The sequence below is a fragment of the Myotis lucifugus genome, unplaced genomic scaffold (assembly GCF_000147115.1).
Source record: "Myotis lucifugus unplaced genomic scaffold, Myoluc2.0 scaffold_1006, whole genome shotgun sequence".
Taxonomy (NCBI): Eukaryota; Metazoa; Chordata; class Mammalia; order Chiroptera; family Vespertilionidae; genus Myotis; species Myotis lucifugus.
Genome location: NW_005872054.1, coordinates 91,149 through 106,167, shown reverse-complemented (window position 1 = coordinate 106,167; position 15,019 = coordinate 91,149). Strand labels below are relative to the sequence as shown.

The window sequence follows — 15,019 nt, the reverse complement described above, 5'->3', positions numbered from 1 at the left end:
ACAGGAGTGAGGGACAGCTTCCCCTTGGCACACTCATCAGGCACCTCCCAGGGCGTCAGCCCAGCTGCCTACCTGCCCACCTCATGGTGTCACACACGCCCATCTCACCCCTAAGGGATAGAGGGATGGAGGACAGGTGCAGGCTGTACTGGGGAAAGGGTGGTGTGGATCATGTGACCTGAGAAGCTGAATGAGTTTCTCAAATGTGCATGTGGTTTCTCTTCACTCCCCAGGTGGTATCATCCTGAAAGGCCTCTCGTCAGCTAGAAGGGACCACCTTGCTCTCTACCTGGGGGTTGGACATGGGCGGGTCCTAGAAGAAGTGTTGCCCCAGGTCTGCCTCATGCCCCCGGGCGCTCAGGAAGGTAAGCCTTTCTCTGTCCCAAGATCAGCCAATTGGAACCATGTGTCTGGCCAAGGCCCTGTGTCCAGAACGTGCTGGGATCGATGATGACTCCTCCAAAAAAAAAACCCAAACCAACATTCCTTGGAAAAGCTGAACAAAATGAGTGAGAACTACACCCGTCGTCGTTCTCATCGGTAACTGAGGTCCAGCACGTTCCGTATCCTAGAGACAGGAGTGAGGGACAGCTTCCCTTGTCACACTCATGCAGGCCCTCCCAGTGTTTAGCATCAGAGAGGATTTTTTTGGTGTTGGATGAGTCTTTTTAAAATACATTTACTTTTTGATTTCAGAGAGGAAGGGAGAGGGAGAGAGAGAGAGAGAAACATCAATGATGAGAGAGACTTAATGATTGACTGCTTCCTGCACGCCCACTACTGGCAAACAAGACTGCAACCGGGCTTGTGCCCTAACTGGGAATTGAACGCTGACCTCCTGGTTCATTGGTCGATGCTGAACCACTGAGCCACACCAGCCTGCCCACAGGACTTCAATTTTCACATGCGGAGGCCTGTACCCACCACCTGCATTCATATTTGCAACCCACCTGCAAACAGGAAATCACACTCGCCCTCACTCATGCCTCAGGGACAGGCCTAGGGGACAATCAGATGAAGGCCCAGGAAAGGGAAGAGCAGGGCAGGGGTTTTACCTGACGACCTGGGCACATGACTCAAACGCCCCTGTGATTTGTGTCCACTTCTCAGGTGCAGCCCCAGCGCCAGGGTCTGCATCGGCCAAGATGAGAAGCCCGTTGTCTGCCTGGATGGCCTAAGTCCCCGGGCTCACCGAGGAAGGGTGCCTGAGCAGGCACGGAGACGGGATCCCCAGGAAGGTAAGCGATGCTCCGCTCCTCGCTCAGCCATTAGCTTGTGGGTTTGGAGCTGCTGGAGGCAGCTTGTTTGGGTGTCCCGATGGCACACGGGGTTTCCCTCCGACATGGACTGAGTGTTCCTCGCTCAGTGGTGGGACCTGGTCCTGCAGGCCCTGGAGGACTCCGAGGTCCTTGCCTCACTCAGTGAGCCACCATCCGGCAGCTCCATTTTTTAGAACGTGCTGGGATCGATGATGATTCCCCCAAAAAAACCAAACCAACATTCCTTGGAGCTGAACAAAATGAGTGAGAACTACAACCGTCGTCGTTCTCATCGGTAACTGAGGTCCAGCACGTTCAGAGCCCCAGGGACAGGAGTAAGGGACAGCTTCCCCTTGTCACACTCATGCAGGCACCGCCTAGGGCGTCCGCATCTCAGCCTGTTCTATCTGAGGGTCACAGGCCTCTCCACCAGGTTGGGTGGCCCTGAAAGAACGGTTCTGGTTGGAATGTGTGGGCTGTGTAGGTACAGTGGCCATCGGGCACCTCCTCTGTAGGAGTTTGGAGGGTGTGGCCGGGGCCTTGCCCCGGGGACTCATGGTGTGGATCTGTGTTGGCCTTCGTTCCTCTGCCGTGGTAGCCCCTGCAGCTCTGACCTGGGCACCAAAGGACAAAACTTGCATGGCTCCTGATTAGGCCCATTTCCCTGCTGGTAGCGATAGCTGTTCTGGCCTGTGGACTTGGTGAGGAATTGTGAGTTCCCTGAGGTGTTTTGCGGGTATGTTGCCGATAGTTGGCCTTGGTGCTGCAGTTGTGACATCCTACGCGTAACCCTCGCCCTTCGCCCACATGCATGTGGACTGCTGGGCTCCCAGCTCTGAGGTGATGCTGCTGGTGGTTGATGGTCAGGACGGGGATGCAGGAGGAGGGCAGGTGGAGGTGGACTCCATGTCCTTCCATGCCACGTACTGTCTCTGTTTGCTTTGAGGGAGGCCTTCTGCTTCCCATGGATTTTACTTTATTTTTTAAATATATATTTACTAGAGGCCGGTGCACTAAATTCGTGCACTCGGCATACTGTCCCTCATCCCAGCCTGCATTCTCTCACAGTAGGGAGCCGTAAGGGGAATTCCAACTGACGGCTTAGGCCCAATCCCTAAACTGGTAGTGGACATCCTCAGCGCTGCCGCAGAGGTGGGAGAAGCTCTCACCACCGCTGCTATGCTCACCAGCGGTGAGCCTGGCTTCCGCCTGAGAGGTGCTCCCCCTGTGGGAGTGCACTGACCACCAGGAGGCAGCTCATTTGTTGAATGTCTGCCCCCTGGTGATGAGTGCACATCATACCAAGTGGTTGAGCAGCCTTAACATATTATTAGAATTTTATGATTTGATTGGTTGAACGGATTACCCGATGACGGGACACTTAGCATATTAGGCTTTTATTATATAGGAGGATTGATTTCAGAGAGAATGGGAGAGAGGTAGAAATATCAGTGATAAGGCAGAAACATGTATTGGTCGGCTGCCTCTTACATGCCTCCTACTGGGGATCGAGCCAGCAACCCCGGGCATGTGCCCTGACCGGGAATCGAACCATGATGACCTTCTGGTTCATGGGTCAAGGCTCCACCCCTGAGCCAAAGGAGCCTTGCTGAGGATGCTACTTCTGAAAGACCCTGTGGTGCTTCAGGGTTTTCCTGGCAGGTCAGAGCCTGAGTTCTACGCCAGGGAACGTGTGGTTTCTGATGAGAATATGGCCTCGTCCCACGGGGCAGTGTTTACGGAGATGGCCGATGAGGACCACAGACACCGGCTGCTCTCCCTTTGTCCCCTGAGGGGCACTGGCTTGATTTGCACAAAAGTGTGCCTGGCCCGACCTGGCTGGTCTCCTTACGGGAGGCTGCATGCGTGTGGCCTGTGTGCTCACGGTGCCCGTCTCTGTGTGGGTGGTTAGTTTGTTTCCTTCACGAGTATTTGACCAGTGACCGTTTTCAGGGACAAAATGTCCAAGTTGAGGACCATCCAGACTATTTAGGGGCGTGTTCATAGAACACGGGATCTTTTTGTTATGACTTCCGGGCCTATTTCAGCAGCCACATGAAAAAAGAATTTGTGTATTTTTTTGTTTCATGAACAAACAGTCGTTTTTTTAATGGGAGGCAGGGGCGTGTCCAGGACGCTGGGCACAGGGCTTCATGTTTACCTTGAGGAGGCTATTGCCTGCAACACATGCAACCTATCAATCATCCATTCTGCACACATGGCGTCATACCCGCCACTCATTTCTCAGGGAGAGAAAAATGTGAGGGATGCACAGGCCCCGTAAGAGGGGGCAATGACGTGGGTTCATTTCTGAGGCCCTGGGCACATGACTCAAACGCCCCTGTGATTTGTGTCCACTTCTCAGGTGCAGCCCCAGCGCCAGGGTCTGCATGGGCCAAGACGAGAAGCCCGTTGTCTGCCTGGATGGCCTGAGTCCCCGGGAGTATCGAGGAAGGTGCCTGAGTGGGCACGGAGCCGGGATCCCCAGGAAGGTAAGTGATGCTCTGCTCCTCGCCCAGCCATTAGGTTGTGGGTTTGGAGCTGCTGGAGGCGGCTTGTTTGGGTGTCCCGAGGCACACGGGGTTTCCCTCCGACATGGACTGAGTCTTCCTCGCTCAGTGGTGGGACCTGGTCCTGCAGGCCCTGGCAGACTCTGAGGTCATCGCCACACCCAATGAGCCACCATCCGGCAGCTCCATTTTTTAGAACGTGCTGGGATCGATGATGATTCCCCCAAAAAAACCAAACCAACATTCCTTGGAGCTGAACAAAATGAGTGAGAACTCATACCGTCGTCGTTCTCATCGGAAACTGAGGTCCAGCACGTTCAGAGCCCCAGGGACAGGAGTGAGGGACAGCTTCCCCTTGGCACACTCATCAGGCACCTCCCACGGCGTCAGCACAGCTGCCTACCTGCCCACCTCATGGTGTCACACACGCCCATCTCACTCCTAAGGGATAGAGGGATGAAGGACAGGTGCAGGCTGTACCTGGGGAAAGGGTGGTGTGGATCATGTGACCTGAGAAGCTGAATGAATTTCTCAAAAGTGCATGTGGTTTCCCTTCACTCCCCAGGTGGCGTCATCATGAAAGACCTGTCGTCTGCCTTGACGGGACCACCTTGCTGTCTACCTGGGGGTCAGATGTCGCCGGGTCTTGGAAGAAGTGTTGCCCCAGGTCTGCCTCATGCCCCCTTGGCGCTCAGGAAGGTAAGCCTTTCTCTGTCCCACCGTCAGCCAATTGGAACCATGTGTCTGGGCCAAGGCCCTGTGTCCAGAACGTGCTGGGATCGATGATGACTCCCTCCAAAAAAAACCCAAACCAACATTCCTTGGAAAAGCTGAACAAAATGAGTGAGAACTACACCCGTCGTCGTTCTCATCGGTAACTGAGGTCCAGCACGTTCCGTATCCTAGAGACAGGAGTGAGGGACAGCTTCCCTTGTCACACTCATGCAGGCCCTCCCAGTTTTCATCATCAGAGAGCATTTTCTTACAGTTAGTTGCCTCTTTTTAAAATATATTTTCTTTTTATTTTCAGAGAGGATGGGAGAGGGAGAGAGAGGGAGAGATAAGCATCAATGATGAGAGAGACTTATTTTTTAAAAAATATATTTTATTGTTTTTAAAGAGAGGAAGGGAGAGGGATAGAGAGTTAGAAACATCGATGAGAGAGAAGCATCGATTAGCTGCCTCCTGTACACGCCCTACTGGGGATGTGCTTGCAACCAAGATACATGCCCTTGATTGGAATCGAACCTGGGACCCTTGATTCCGCAGGCCGACGCTCTATCCACTCAGCCAAACCGGTTAGGGCTAGAGAGACTTAGTGATTGGCTGCCTCCTGCACGCCCACTACTGGCAAACAAGACTGCAACCTGGGCTTGTGGCATAACTGGGAATTGAACCCTGAACTCCTGGTTGATTGGTTGATGCTGAACCACTGAGCCACCGTAGCCTGCCCACAGGGCTTCATTTTTCACATGAGGAGGCCTTTACCCACCACCTGCATCCATATTTGCAACCCACCTGCACACAGGAAGTCACACCTGCCCTCACTCCTGCCTCAGGGACAGGCGTAGGCACAATGAGATGACGGCCCAGGAAAGGGAAGTGGAGGGCAGCGATTTTACCTGACGACCTGGGCACATGACTCAAACACCCCTGTGATTTGTGTCCACACCTCAGGTGCAGCCCCAGCGCCAGGGTCTGCATGGGCCAAGATGAGAAGCCCGTTGTCTGCCTGGATGGCCCATGTCCCCGGGAGTCACCGAGGAAGGTGCCTCATCGGGCACGGAGCCGGGATCCCCAGGAAGGTAAGCGATGCTCTCCTCCTCGCCCAGCCATTAGCTTGTGGGTTTGGAGCTGCTGGAGGCGGCTTGTTTGGGTGTCCCGATGGCTCACGGGGTTTCCCTCCGACATGGACTGGGTGTTCCTCGCTCGGTGGTGGGACCTGGTCCTGCAGGCCCTGGAGGACTCCGAGGTCCTTGCCTCACTCAGTGAGCCACCATCCGGCAGCTCCCTTTTTTAGAACGTGCTGGGATCGATGATGATTCCCCCAAAAAAACAAACCAACATTCCTTGGAGCTGAACAAAATGAGTGAGAACTCATACCGTCGTCGTTCTCATCGGTAACTGAGGTCCAGCACGTTCAGAGCCCCAGGGACAGGAGTGAGGGACAGCTTCCCCTTGGCACACTCATCAGGCACCTCCCAGGGTGTCAGCCCAGCTGCCTGCCTGCCCACCTCATGGTATCACACACGCCCATCTCCCCCCTAAGGGATAGAGGGATGAAGGACAGGTGCAGGCTATACCTGGGGAAAGGGTGGTGTAGATCATGTGACCTGAGAAGCTGAATGAGTTTCTCAAATGTGCATGTGGTTTCTCTTCACTCCCCAGGTGGTATCATCATGAAAGGCCTCTCGTCTGCTAGAAGGGACCACCTTGCTCTCTACCTGGGGGTCGGACGTTGGCGGGTCTTGGAAGAAGTGTTGCCCCGAGTCTGCCTCATGCCCCCAGGCGCTCAGGAAGGTAAGCCTTTCTCTGTCCCACCGTCAGCCAATTGGAACCGTGTGTCTGGGCCAAGGCCCTGTGTCCAGAACGTGCTGGGATCGATGATGACTCCTCCAAAAAAAAACCCAAACCAACATTCCTTGGAAAAGCTGAACAAAATGAGTGAGAACTACACCCGTCGTCGTTCTCATCGGTAACTGAGGTCCAGCATGTTCCATATCCCAGGGACAGGAGTGAGGGACAGCTTCCCTTGTCACACTCATGCAGGCCCTCCCAGTGTTTAGCATCAGAGAGGATTTTTTTGGTGTTGGATGAGTCTTTTTAAAATACATTTTCTTTTTAATTACAGAGAGGAAGGGAGAGGGAGAGAGAGGGAGATAAACATCAATGATGAGAGAGACTTATTGATTGACTGCCTCCTGCACGCGCTCTACTGTCAAACAACACTGCAACCTGGGCTTGTGCCCTAACTGGGAATTGAACCCTGACCTCCTGGTTCATTGGTTGATGCTTAACCACTGAGCGACATCTCCCTGCCCACAGGGTTTCATTTTTCACATTCGGAGGCCTGTACCCACCATCTCTATCCATATTTGCAACCCACCTGCAAGGAGGAAGTGACACCTGCCCTCACTCATGCCTCAGGGACAGGCGTAGGCACAATGAGATGAAGGCCCAGGAAAGGGAAGAGGAGGGCAGGGATTTTACCTGACGACCTGGGCACATGACTCAAACGCCCCTGTGATTTGTGTCCACTTCTCAGGTGCAGCCCCAGCGCCAGGGTCTGCATCGGCCAAGACGAGAAGCCCGTTGTCTGCCTGGATGGCCTGAGTCCCCGGGAGTCACCAAGGAAGGGTGCCTGAGTGGGACTGGAGCCGGGATCCCCAGGAAGGTAAGGGATTCTCTTCTTCTCGCTCAGCCTTTATCTTTTGGGTTTGGAGCTGCTGGAGGCGGCTTGTTTGGGTGTCCCGATGGCACTCGGGGTTTCCCTCTGACATGGACTGAGTTTTCCTTGCTCAGTGGTGGGACCTGGTCCTGTAGGCCCTGGCGGACTTTAGGGTCCTCGCCACACCCAGTAAGCCACCACCCAGCAGCTCCATTTTTTAGAACGTGCTGGGATCGATGATGATTCCCCCAAAAAAACCAAACCAACATTCCTTGGAGCTGAACAAAATGAGTGAGAACTCATACCGTCGTCGTTCTCATCGGTAACTGAGGTCCAGCACGTTCAGAGCCCCTGGGACAGGAGTGAGGGACAGCTTCCCCTTGGCACACTCATCAGGCACCTCCCAGGGCATCAGTCCAGCTGCCTGCCTGCCCACCTCATGGTGTCACACACACCCATCTCACCCCTAAGGGATAGAGGGATGAAGGACAGGTGCAGGCTGTACCTGGGGAAAGGGTGGTGTTGATCATGTGACCTGAGATGCTGAATGAATTTCTCAAATGTGCATGTGGTTTCTCTTCACTCCCCAGGTCGCGTCATCATGAAAGGCCTCTCGTCTGCTAGAAGGGACCACCTTGCTCTCTACCTGGTGTTCGGACGTGGGCGTGTCCTGGAAGAAGAGTAGCCCCGGGTCTGCCTCATGCCCCCGGGTGCTCAGGAAGGTAAGCCTTTCTCTGTCCCAAGATCAGCCAATTGGAACCATGTGTCTGGGCCAAGGCCCTGTGTTTAGAACGTGCTGGGATCGATGATGACTCCTCCAAAAAAAACCAAACCAACATTCCTTGGAAAAGCTGAACAAAATGAGTGAGAACTACACCCGTCGTCGTTCTCATCGGTAACTGAGGTCCAGCCCGTTCAGAGCCCCAGGGACAGGAGTGAGGGACAGCTTTCCTTGTCACACTAGTGCAGGCACCGCCCAGGGCGTCCGCATCTCAGCCTGTTCTATATGAGGGTCACAGGCCTCTCCACCAGGTTGGGTGGCCCTGAAAGAACGGTTCTGGTTGGTATGTGTGGGCTGTGTAGGCACAGTGGCCATCGGGCACCTCCTCTGTAGGAGTTTGGAGGGTGTGGCCGGGGCCTTGCCCTGGGGACTCATGGTGTGGTTCTGTGTTGGCCTTCGTTCCTCTGCCGTGGTAGCCCCTGCAGCTCTGACCTGGGCACCAAAGGACAAAACTTGCCTGGCTCCTGATTAGGCCCCATTTCCCTGCTGGTAGCGATAGCTGTTCTGGCCTGTGGACTTGGTGAGGAATTGTGAGTTCCCTGAGGTGTTTTGGGGGTATGTTGCCTATAGTTGGCCTTGGTGCTGCAGTTGTGCCATCCTACCCGTAACCCTCGCCCTTCACCCACATGCATGTGGACTGCTGGGCTCCCCGCTCTGAGGTGATGCTGCTGGTGGTTGATGGCCAGGACAGGGATGCAGGAGGAGGGCAGGTTGAGGTGAACTCCATGTCCTTCCATGCCACGTACTGTCTCTGTTTGAGGGAGGCCTTCTGCTTCCCATGGATTTTAATTTATTTTTTAAATATATATTTACTAGAGGCCGGTGCACTAAATTCGTGCACTCGGCGTGCTGTCCCTCATCCCAGCCTGCATTCTCTCACAGTATGGGAGCCCTAAGGGGAATTCCAACTGACGGCTTAGGCCCAATCCCTAAACTGGTAGTGGACATCCTTAGCGATGCTGGAAAGGCGGGAAAGGCTCTCACCACTGCTGCTGCGCTCACCAGCCATGATTTTGGCTTCTGCCTGAGAGGCGCTCCCCCTGTGGGAGTGCACTGACCACCAGGAGGCAGCTCATTTGTTGAATGTCTGCCCCCTGGTGATGAGTGCACACCATAGCAAGTGGTTGAGCAGCCTTAACATATTTATTATTAGCCTATTATGATTTGATTGGTTGAACGGATTACCCGATGACGGGACACTTAGCATATTAGGCTTTTATTATATAGGATTGATTTCAGAGAGAATGGGAGAGAGATAGAAATATCAGTGATAAGGCAGAAACATGTATTGGTTGGCTGCCTCTTACATGCCCCCTACTGGGGATCGAGCCAGCAACCCCGGGCATGTGCCCTGACCAGGAATCGAACCATGATGACCTTCTGGTTCATGGGTCAAGGCTCCCCCCTGAGCCAAAGGAGCCTTGCTGAGGATGCTACTTCTGAAAGACCCCGTGGTGCTTCAGGGTTTCCTGGCAGGTCAGAGCCTGAGTTCTACGCCTGGGAACGTGTGGTTTCCGATGAGAATGTGGCCTCATCCCACGGGGCAGTGTTCACGGAAATGCCGATGACGACCACAGACACCTGCTGCTCTCCCTTTGTCCCCTGAGGGGCACTGGCTTGATTTGCACAAAAGTGTGCCTGGCCGGACCTGGCTGGTCTCCTTACGGGAGGCTGCATGCATGTAGCCTGTGTGCTCACGGTGCCCGTCTCTGTGTGGGTGGTTAGTTTCTGCTTCCACTCGTTTCGATCCCCTGTATTTGACCAGTGATCGTTTTCAGGGACAAAATGTCCAAGTTGAGGACCATCCAGGCTATTTAGGGGCATGTTAGTAGAACGCGGGTGCTTTTAGTATTGACTTCCGGGTCTATTTCAGCAGCTGCGGGGAAAAAAAATTTGTGAATTTTTTTGTTTCTTGAACAAACAGTCGTTTTTTTGATAGGAGGAAGGGGGCGTGTCCAGGACGCTGGGCACAGGACTTCATGTTTCCCTTGAGGAGTCTATTGCCCGCAACACATGCAAACTATCAATCATCCAACCTGCACGCATGGCGTCATACCCGCCACTCATGTCTCAGGGAGAGAAAAACGTGAGGGATGCACAGGCCCCGTAAGAGGGGGCAATGACGTGGGTTCATTTCTGAGGCCCTGGGCACATGACTCAAACGCCCCTGTGATTTGTGTCCACTTCTCAGGTGCAGCCCCAGCGCCAGGGTCTGCATCGGCCAAGACGAGAAGCCCGTTGTCTGCCTGGATGGCCTAAGTCCCCGGGCTCACCGAGGAAGGGTGCCTGAGCAGGCACGGAGACGGGATCCCCAGGAAGGTAAGCGATGCTCCGCTCCTCGCTCAGCCATTAGCTTGTGGGTTTGGAGCTGCTGGAGGCAGCTTGTTTGGGTGTCCCGATGGCACACGGGGTTTCCCTCCGACATGGACTGAGTGTTCCTCGCTCAGTGGTGGGACCTGGTCCTGCAGGCCCTGGAGGACTCCGAGGTCCTTGCCTCACCCAATGAGCCACCATCCGGCAGCTCCATTTTTTAGAACGTGCTGGGATCGATGATGATTCCCCCAAAAAAACCAAACCAACATTCCTTGGAGCTGAACAAAATGAGTGAGAACTCATACCGTCGTCGTTCTCATCGGTAACTGAGGTCCAGCACGTTCAGAGCCCCAGGGACAGGAGTGAGGGACAGCTTCCCCTTGGCACACTCATCAGGCACCTCCCAGGGCGTCAGCCCAGCTGCCTACCTGCCCACCTCATGGTGTCACACACGCCCATCTCACCCCTAAGGGATAGAGGGATGGAGGACAGGTGCAGGCTGTACTGGGGAAAGGGTGGTGTTGATCATGTGACCTGAGATGCTGAATGCGTTTCTCAAATGTGCATGTGGTTTCTCGTCACTCCCCAGGTGGCGTCATCATGAAAGGCCTCTCGTCTGCTAGAAGGGACCACCTTGCTCTCTACCTGGGGTTCGGACGTGGGCGTGTCCTGGAAGAACTGTTGCTCTGGGTCTGCCTCATGCCCCCGGGCGCTCAGGAAGGTAAGCCTTTCTCTGTCCCAAGGTCAGCCAATGGAACCGTGTGTCTGGGCCTAGGCCCTGTGTCCAGAACGTGCTGGGATCGATGATGACTCCCTCCAAAAAAAACCCAAACCAACATTCCTTGGAAAAGCTGAACAAAATGAGTGAGAACTACACCCGTCGTCGTTCTCATCGGTAACTGAGGTCCAGCACGTTCCGTATCCTAGAGACAGGAGTGAGGGACAGCTTCCCTTGTCACACACATGCAGGCACCGCCCAGGGCGTCCGCATCTCAGCCTGTTCTATCTGAGGGTCACAGGCCTCTCCACCAGGTTGGGTGGCCCTGAAATAATGGTTCTGGTTGGTATGTGTGTGCTTGTAGGCCAGGGTGTGGCCAGGGTGTGGCCAGGGTGTGGCTAGGGTGTGGCCAGGGCCTTGCCCCGGGGACTCATGGTGTGGATCTGTGTTGGCCTTCGTTCCTCTGCCGTGGTAGCCCCTGCAGCTCTGACCTGGGCACCAAAGGACAAAACTTGCCTGGCTCCGATTAGGCCCCATTTCCCTGCTGGTAGCCATAGCTGTTCTGTCCTGTGGACTTGGTGAGGAATTGTGAGTTCTCTGAGGTGTTTTGGGGGTATGTTGCCGATAGTTGGCCTTGGTGCTGCATATGTGACATCCTACGCATAACCCTCGCCCTTCGCCCACATGCATGTGGACTGCTGGGCTCCCAGCTCTGAGGTGATGCTGCTGGTGGTTGATGGCCAGGACAGGGATGCAGGAGGAGGGCAGGTGGAGGTGGACTCCATGTCCTTCCATGCCACGTACTGTCTCTGTTTGCTTTGAGGGAGGCCTTCTGCTTCCCATGGATTTTACTTTATTTTTTAAATATATATTTACTAGAGGCCGGTGCACTAAATTCGTGCACTCGGCGTGGGGTCCCTCATCCCAGCCTGCATTCTCTCACAGTATGGGAGCCCTAAGGGGAATTCCAACTGACGGCTTAGGCCCAATCCCTAAACTGGTAGTGGACATCCTTAGGGATGCTGCAAAGGCGGGAAAGGCTCTCACCACTGCTGCTGCGCTCACCAGCCATGATTTTGGCTTCCTCGTGAGTGGCGCTCCCCCTGTGGGAGTACACTGACCACCAGGAGGCAGCTCATTTGTTGAATGTCTGTCCCCTGGTGATGAGTGCACATCATAGCAAGTGGTTGAGCAGCCTTAACATATTTATTATTAGCCTATTATGATTTGATTGGTTGAACAGATTACCCGATGACGGGACACTTAGCATATTAGGCTTTTATTATATAGGAGGATTGATTTCAGAGAGAATGGGAGAGAGATAGAAATATCAGTGATAAGGCAGAAACATGTATTGGTCGGCTGCCTCTTACATGCCCCCTACTGGGGATCGAGCAGCAACCCCGGGCATGTGCCCTGACCAGGAATCGAACCATGATGACCTTCTGGTTCATGGGTCAAGGCTCCACCCCTGAGCCAAAGGAGCCTTGCTGAGGATGCTACTTCTGAAAGACCCCGTGGTGCTTCAGGGTTTCCTGGCAGGTCAGAGCCTGAGTTCTACGCCTGGGAACGTGTGGTTTCCGATGAGAATGTGGCCTCGTCCCACGGGGCAGTGTTTACGGAGATGGCCGATGACGACCACAGACACCAGCTGCTCTCCCTTTGTCCCCTGAGAGGCACTGGCTTGATTTGTATGAAAGTGTGCCTGGCCCTATGTGGCTGGTCTCCTTACGGGAGGCTGCATGCATGTAGCCCGTGTGCGCACGGTGCCCGTCTCTGTGTGGGTGGTTAGTTTCTGCTTCCACTCGTTTCCTTCACGAGTATTTGACCAGTGACCGTTTTCAGGGACAAAATGTCCAAGTTGAGGACCATCCAGGCTATTTAGGGGCGTGTTCGTAGAACGCGGGTGCTTTTAATATTGACTTCCGGGTCTATTTCAGCAGCCACATGAAAAAAGAATTTGTGTATTTTTTGTTTCTTGAACAAACAGTCGTTTTTTTAATGGGAGGCAGGGGGCATGTCCAGGACGCTGGGCACAGGGCTTCATGTTTCCCTTGAGGAGTCTATTGCCTGCAACACATGCAAACTATCAGTCATCCAACCGGCACGCATGGCGTCATACCCGCCACTCATTTTTCAGGGAGAGAAAAATGTGAGGGATGCACAGGCCCCGTAAGAGGGGGCAATGACGTGGGTTCATTTCTGAGGCCCTGGGCACATGACTCAAACGCCCCTGTGATTTGTGTCCACACCTCAGGTGCAGCCCCAGGGCCAGGGTCTGCATGGGCCAAGACGAGAAGCCCGTTGTCTGCCTGGATGGCCCGAGTCCCCGGGAGTCACCGAGGAAGGTGCCTGAGTGGGCACGGAGCCAGGATCCCCAGGAAGGTAAGCGATGCTCTGCTCCTCGCTCAGCCATTAGCTTGTGGGTTTGGAGCTGCTGGAGGCGGCTTGTTTGGGTGTCCCGATGGCTCACGGGGTTTCCCTCCGACATGGACTGAGTCTTCCTCGCTCAGTGGTGGGACCTGGCCCTGCAGGCCCTGGAGGACTCCGAGGTCCTTGCCTCACCCAATGAGCCACCATCCAGCAGCTCCATTTTTTAGAACGTGCTGGGATCGATGATGATTCCCCCAAAAAATCCAAACCAACATTCCTTGGGCTGAACAAAATGAGTGAGAACTCATACCGTCGTCGTTCTCATCGGTAACTGAGGTCCAGCACGTTCAGAGCCCCAGGGACAGGAGTGAGGGACAGTTTCCCCTTGTCACACTCATAAGGCAGCTCCCAGGGCATCAGCCCAGCTGCCTGCCTGCCCACCTCATGTTGTAACACACGCCCATCTCACCCCTAAGGGATAGAGGGATGAAGGAAAGGTGCAGGCTGTACTGGGGAAAGGGTGGTGTGGATCATGTGACCTGAGAAGCTGAATGAATTTCTCAAATGTGCATGTGGTTTCTCTTCACTCCCCAGGTGGTGTCATCATGAAAGGCCTCTCGTCTGCTAGAAGGGACCACCTTGCTCTCTACCTGGGGGTCGGACGTGGGCCGGCCCTGGAAGAAGAGTAGCCCCGGGTCTGCCTCATGCCCCCGGGCGCTCAGGAAGGTAAGCCTTTCTCTGTCCCAAGGTCAGCCAATTGGAACCATGTGTCTGGGCCAAGGCCCTGTGTCCAGAACGTGCTGGGATCGATGATGACTCCCTCCAAAAAAAACCCAAACCAACATTCCTTGGAAAAGCTGAACAAAATGAGTGAGAACTACACCCGTCGTCGTTCTCATCGGTAACTGAGGTCCAGCACGTTCCGTATCCCAGGGACAGGAGTGAGGGACAGCTTTCCTTGTCACACTCATGCAGGCCCTCCCAGTTTTCATCATCAGAGAGCATTTTCTTAGAGTTAGTTGCCTCTTTTTAAAATATATTTTCTTTTTATTTTCAGAGAGGATGGGAGAGGGAGAGAGAGACAGAGATAAGCATCAATGATAAGAGAGACTTATTTTTTTAAAATATATTTTATTGTTTTTAAAGAGAGGAAGGGAGAGGGATAGAGAGTTAGAAACATCGATGAGAGAGAAGCATCGATTAGCTGCCTCCTGTACACGCCCTACTGGGGATGTGCCTGCAACCAAGATACATGCCCTTGATTGGAATCGAACCTGGGACCCTTGATTCCGCAGGCCGACGCTCTTTCCACTCAGCCAAACCGGTTAGGGCCAGAGAGACTTATTGATTGACTGCCTCCTGCACGGCCACTACTGGCAAACATGACCGCAACCTGGGCATGTGGCATAACTGGGAATTGAACCCTGAACTCCTGGTTGATTGGTTGATGCTGAACCACTGAGCCACCGTAGCCTTCCCACAGGGCTTCATTTTTCACATGCGGAGGCCTGTACCCACCACCTGCATCCATATTTGCAACCCACCTGCACACAGGAAGTCACACCTGCCCTCACTCCTGCCTCAGGGACAGGCCTAGGGGACAGTCAGATGAAGGCCCAGGAAAGGCAAGAGGAGGGCAGCGATTTTACCTGAGGACCTGGGCACATGACTCAAACG

At 54.2% G+C, this 15,019-nt stretch overlaps 12 pseudogenes; all 12 read left to right on the top strand.

Annotated features, from left to right (window-relative positions):
- The first annotated feature begins 441 nt into the window (after nt 1–441).
- LOC111824203 lies at nt 442–553 on the top strand (annotated as a pseudogene).
- A 909-nt stretch (nt 554–1,462) lies between these two features.
- On the top strand, nt 1,463–1,567 carry LOC111824212 (annotated as a pseudogene).
- A 2,407-nt stretch (nt 1,568–3,974) lies between these two features.
- On the top strand, nt 3,975–4,079 carry LOC111824206 (annotated as a pseudogene).
- A 466-nt stretch (nt 4,080–4,545) lies between these two features.
- LOC111824198 lies at nt 4,546–4,656 on the top strand (annotated as a pseudogene).
- A 1,142-nt stretch (nt 4,657–5,798) lies between these two features.
- Nucleotides 5,799–5,902, top strand: LOC111824204 (annotated as a pseudogene).
- Nucleotides 5,903–6,366: 464 nt separating this feature from the next.
- LOC111824200 lies at nt 6,367–6,477 on the top strand (annotated as a pseudogene).
- Nucleotides 6,478–7,387: 910 nt separating this feature from the next.
- Nucleotides 7,388–7,492, top strand: LOC111824210 (annotated as a pseudogene).
- A 464-nt stretch (nt 7,493–7,956) lies between these two features.
- On the top strand, nt 7,957–8,065 carry LOC111824193 (annotated as a pseudogene).
- A 2,416-nt stretch (nt 8,066–10,481) lies between these two features.
- LOC111824209 lies at nt 10,482–10,586 on the top strand (annotated as a pseudogene).
- Nucleotides 10,587–11,048: 462 nt separating this feature from the next.
- On the top strand, nt 11,049–11,159 carry LOC111824197 (annotated as a pseudogene).
- A 2,419-nt stretch (nt 11,160–13,578) lies between these two features.
- Nucleotides 13,579–13,682, top strand: LOC111824213 (annotated as a pseudogene).
- Nucleotides 13,683–14,145: 463 nt separating this feature from the next.
- On the top strand, nt 14,146–14,256 carry LOC111824195 (annotated as a pseudogene).
- Nucleotides 14,257–15,019: the final 763 nt, after the last annotated feature.